Raw genomic sequence first — 6000 nt, 5'->3', positions numbered from 1 at the left:
TATTGAGTAAAACTGGTGGAAATTTTCTGCAGGAAGATGAGAATGAAGTATTAATGATTGAACAGAGAGCATTATTCCATTACATATTTACTGAACAAATGCAAAAGTACAATATAAGTTCTACATCTTATGTTCTTACAAATTGAGACATCTGTTTTAAAGGCACAACTGTCTTCATGTAATAAGTGACCTGGCCTCCCAGCCGAACCATTGAAAGCCGCAGCAAGACTGTGCAGCTGAATCTTGCACAGATCCATTGTTACTGGTCTTCCAGCTGTTTCTGTAGCATTCACCTCACGAGCGAAAGGTGTCGGATTCAAAATTGGCAGAAGCATTAAATGCTTCTAATTTATGATGTGGAGATGCCGGTGTTGGACTGGGGTGAGCACAGTAAAGAGGTCTTACAACACCAGGTTAAAGTCCAACAGGTTTGTTTAGAATCACTGGCTTTCAGAGCGCAGCTCCTTTCCTCAGGTGAATGAAGATGTGGGTTCCACAAACACATATGTGCAGCAGGGTAGCACAAGTGGATAGCACTGTGGCTTCACAGTGCCAGGTCCCAGGTTCAATTTCCCGCTGGGTCACTGTTTGTGCATAGACTGCACATTCTCCCTGTATCTGCATGGGTTTCCTCCGGGTGCTCCGGTTTCCTCCCACAGTCCAAAGACGTGCAGGTTAGGTGGATAGGCCATACTATCCAAAAAGGTTAGGAGGGGTTATTGGGTTACGGGGATAGGGTGGAAGTGAGAGTTTAAGTGGGTCGGTGCAGACTCGATGGGCCGAATGGCCTCCTTCTGCACTGTATGTTCTATATGTAGAAAAATTCAATGATGCGAGATGGTACTTTGGATGCGAGTCTTTGCAAGGAATTACGTCTTTACAGGTCAAAACGGTGCGACTGGAGAGAGGGATAATCACAGCTTAAAGAGGTGTGAATTGTCTCAAGCCAGGACAGTTGGTAGGATTTCACAAGTGCATGTAATGTGACATGAATCCAGGGTCCCGTTTGAGGCCATACTCATGTGTGCGAAACTTGGCTATCAGTTTCTGCTCGGCGATTCTGCGTTATCTCGAGTCCTGAAGGTCGCCTTTTCATAGAATTTACAATGCAGAAGGGGGCCATTCGGCCCATCGAGTCTGCACCGGCTCTTGGAAAGAGCACCCTACCCAAGCCCACACTTCCATCCGATCCCCATTACCCAGTAATCCCACCCGACACTAAGGACAATTTAGCATGGCCAATCCACCTAACCTGCACATCATTGGGCTGTGGGAGAAAACTGGCGCACCCGGAGGAAACCCCCACACACACGGCGAGAACGTGCAGACTCCGCACAGACAGTGACCCAAGCCGGGAATCGAACCTGGGACCCTGGAGCTGTGAAGCAATTGTGCCAACCACAATGCTACCGTGCGTGCCTTGGAGAACGCTTACCCGAAGATCAGAGGCTAAAAGCCCTTTACTGCTAAAGGAAACATTCCTGCCTGGCAATTGTTGCGTGATGTCCATTCGTCTGTTGTCACAGCGTCTGCTTGGCCTCACCGATGCACCATGCCTCGGGACATCCTTTGCTGCAGCGTATGAGGTAGACAACGTTGGCCGAGTCACACAAGAATATACCGCATACTTGGTTGGGGGGTATTCTTACGTGTAATGGTGGTACCGTGTTGATGATCTGGCACGTCTTGCAAAGGTTGCCATGGCAGGGTTGTGTGGTGCCATGGTCGCTGTTCTCCTGAACGCTGGGTAGTTTGCTGCAATCAATGGTCTGTTTGAGGTTGCGCGGTTGTTTGAAGGAATGTAGTGGGGATGGCCTTGGCAAGATGTTTGTATCTATCGATGACATGTTGAAGGCTGCAAAGAAGATGTCGTAGTTTCTCCGCTCCAGGGAATTCATCAGGCGAATGAGGCACCGGGAGTTCTTCCACAGACCCCAAGAGGCCTAAAGTGAACCCAATGAGACAAACAGTGAATCGGAACAGCAGACTGAGAGATCTGTGGGACTGGAAGATCCAGCCAGCAGGCAGGGCTGTAAAACCCCTCCCATTGAAACAATCCGATCAGCTGATTCTACAGCTCCTCTTCCACTAAACCACTCGGTAAAACTGCCTCGAAGACCTTTCTTGTCCACATTCTGAACTCACATCTTGCCCCTCTTTTCCTGCTATTTCCCATCATGCTCATCTTGTCTGTGAGACTTACCCATTGCTCCTTTGACCTGATTCTCACAATCATAAAATTTACAGTGCAGAAGGAGGCCATTCGGCACATCGAGTCTGCACTGGCCTTTGGAAAGAGCACACTTCTCAAGCACACACCTCTACCCTATCCCCGTAATCCAGTAACCCCCACTTAACCCTTTTGGACACTAAGGGCAATTTAGCATGGCCACTCCACCAAACCTGCACATCTTTGGATTGTGGGAGAAAACCGGAGCACCCGGAGTAAACCCACGCAGACATGGGGAGAACGTACAGACTCTGCACAGACAGTGACCCAATCGGGAATCGAACCTGGGACAGTGGAGCTGTGAAGCAACGGTGCTAACCACTGTGCCCCTGATTTATTGGATTCAAGTTCAAATACAAGCCACGATGAAGCGTCTGCTATGGTGGGGTTTGAAGCTGCATTCTCAGAGAATTGTGCTGGGTCTCAGGATTACTCATCCAGTGACAATACCACTACACCATCACCTCCCCATTCAAGCACTTTTCAGAGCTCGTCCAGGATATGAACCCTGGAACTCTCGCATTTTGGAAACCCCCTAAGCGAAAATCATACCCCACAGTTTCGACGGTATCTCCATGGAGTTAGTGTCGTTGTCCGTTTCCTCTTTAGACAATCAAGTGAAGCTTGGTCCTCACACAGAACACGTGTATGGTTTCTCCCCTTAGTGAATGGTGTGGTGTTTTATCAGGCTGTAACTGGTTAAAGCTCTTTCCACAGTCAGTTCACTGGAACACTCTCACTCAGGTGCGTGTGTGTCTCGGTGCTTTTCCAGTCACACTGATGTTTGAAATATTTTCCCACAAACAGAACAAACATTTTTCATTCCACATTCATAGTCTGAGGATATTCAGGTCCTGATCAATTAAGTGACACTGTCGGATCTTAATGTGATATTTGGTTTGTTTCCTGTTTAAAAATCCTCTCCTAATGCCCTGGAATAGGAGTTTACAAAGGTCACACTATCAGTACAAGATAGAAATTCAGAACAGACAATTCCAGTTTCTGTGGAACATTTTTTTTCTCTCTTCTGTCCCCAAAGGTGTAAATCCCCGTCCCACACACTCTCCCTCCTCCCTGGGCTGAAATCCAAATAAAGTATTAGATCATTATTTCTGTATCCTTTTACCAAAGTTATATAATTAGAGGTAAGAATATGCTTCATAAGTCACTTCCTTCATGACTTGTGACAGACATTAATCTGAATTATCCTGACTGACCAATTAGAAAAACAGATGTGACTGGAAAAGATATAGTTCGAGTACAATAGATGGGTCGTTTTTTGTACAGTGTGTGCAGGAGGGTTTCCTGAAACAATATGTTGACAGGCCAACAAGAGGCGAGGCCACGTTGGATTTGGTTTTGGGTAATGAACCAGGCCAGGTGTTGGATTTGGAGGTAGGAGAGCACTTTGGGGACAGTGACCACAATTCGGTGACGTTCATGTTAATGATGGAAAGGGATAAGTATACACCGCAGCGCAAGAGTTATAGCTGGGGGAAGGGCAATTATGATGCCATTAGACGTGACTTGGGGGGGATAAGGTGGAGAAGTAGGCTGCAAGTGTTGGGCACACTGGATAGGTGGGGCTTGTTCAAGGATCAGCTACTGCGTGTTCTTGATAAGTATGTACCGGTCAGACAGGGAGGAAGGCGTCGAGCGAGGGAACTGAGGTTTACCAAGGAAGTGGAATCTCTTGTTAAGAGGAAGAAGGAGGCCTATGTGAAGATGAAGTGAGAAGTTTCGGTTGGGGCGATGGATAGTTACAAGGTAGCGAGGAAGGATCTAAAGAGAGAGCTAAGACGAGCAAGGAGGGGACATGAGAAGTATTTGGCAGGAAGGATCAAGGAAAACCCAAAAGCTTTCTATAGGTATGTCAGGAATAAGCGAATGACTAGGGAAAGAGTAGGACCAGTCAAGGATAGGGATGGGAAATTGTGTGTGGAGTCTGAAGAGATAGGCGAGATACTAAATGAATATTTTTCGTCAGTATTCACTCAGGAAAAAGATAATGTTGTGGAGGAGAATGCTGAGCCCCAGGCTAATAGAATAGATGGCATTGAGGTACGTAGGGAAGAGGTGTTGGCAATTCTGGACAGGCTGAAAATAGATAAGTCCCCGGGACCTGATGGGATTTATCCTAGGATTCTCTGGGAGGCCAGGGAAGAGATTGCTGGACCTTTGGCTTTGATTTTTATGTCATCATTGGCTACAGGAATAGTGCCAGAGGACTGGAGGACAGCAAATGTGGTCCCTTTGTTCAAAAAGGGGAGCAGAGACAACCCCGGCAACTATAGACCGGTGAGCCTCACGTCTGTAGTGGGTAAAGTCCTGGAGGGGATTATAAGAGACAAGATTTATAATCATCTAGATAGGAATAATATGATCAGGGATAGTCAGCATGGCTTTGTGAAGGGTAGGTCATGCCTCACAAACATTATTGAGTTCTTTGAGAAGGTGACTGAACAGGTAGACGAGGGTAGAGCAGTTGATGTGGTGTATATGGATTTCAGCAAAGCGTTTGGTAAGGTTCCCCACGGTAGGCTATTGCAAAAAATACGGAGGCTGGGGATTGAGGGTGATTTAGAGATGTGGATCAGAAATTGGCTAGCTGAAAGAAGACAGAGGGTGGTGGTTGATGGGAAATGTTCAGAATGGAGTACAGTCACAAGTGGAGTACCACAAGGATCTGTTCTGGGGCCGTTGCTGTTTGTCATTTTTATCAATGACCTAGAGGAAGGCGCAGAAGGGTGGGTGAGTAAATTTGCAGACGATACTAAAGTCGATGGTGTTGTCGATAGTGTGGAAGGATGTAGCAGGTTACAGAGGGATATAGATAAGCTGCAGAGCTGGGCTGAGAGGTGGCAAATGGAGTTTAATGTAGAGAAGTGTGAGGTGATTCAATTTGGAAGGAATAACATGAATGCGGAATATTTGGCTAATGGTAAAGTTCTTGAACGTGTGGATGAGCAGAGGGATCTAGGTGTCCATGTACATAGATCCCTGAAAGTTGCCACCCAGGTTGATAGGGTTGTGAAGAAGGCCTATGGAGTGTTGGCCTTTATTGGTAGAGGGATTGAGTTCCGGAGTCGGGAGGTCATGTTGCAGCTGTACAGAACTCTGGTACGGCCGCATTTGGAGTATTGCGTACAGTTCTGGTCACCGCATTATAGGAAGGACGTGGAGGCTTTGGAGCGGGTGCAGGAGATTTACCAGGATGTTGCCTGGTATGGAGGGAAAATCTTATGAGGAAAGGCTGATGGATTTGAGGTTGTTTTCGTTGGAGAGAAGAAGGTTAAGAGGAGACTTAATAGAGGCATACAAAATGATCAGGTGGTTGGATAGGGTGGACAGTGAGAGCCTTCTCCCGCGGATGGATATGGCTGGCACGAGGGGACATAACTTTAAACTGAGGGGTAATAGATATAGGACAGAGGTCGGTTCTTTACGCAAAGAGTAGTGAGGCCGTGGAATGCCCGACCTGCTACAGTAGTGAACTCGCCAACATTGAGGGCATTTAAAAGTTTATTGGATAAACATATGGATGATAATGGCATAGTGTAGGTTAGATGGCTTTTGTTTCGGTGCAACATCGTGGGCCGAAGGGCCTGTACTGCGCTGTATTGTTCTATGTTCTTGTGTCGAGAACTGACTGTGTGGAGATCTGATGAGCAATCGCAAATGTCGTTTCTCCAAACCTTCCTGGGTTTCCTTTGTTCTTCCTCTCGAACTAAGTTATACCGGATATCAGACTCAGGGCTCATTCTGGTTCT

This window comes from Scyliorhinus torazame, chromosome 5 (assembly GCF_047496885.1).
Source record: "Scyliorhinus torazame isolate Kashiwa2021f chromosome 5, sScyTor2.1, whole genome shotgun sequence".
NCBI classification, from domain to species: domain Eukaryota; kingdom Metazoa; phylum Chordata; class Chondrichthyes; order Carcharhiniformes; family Scyliorhinidae; genus Scyliorhinus; species Scyliorhinus torazame.
Note: the sequence above shows the minus strand (reverse complement) of the source record.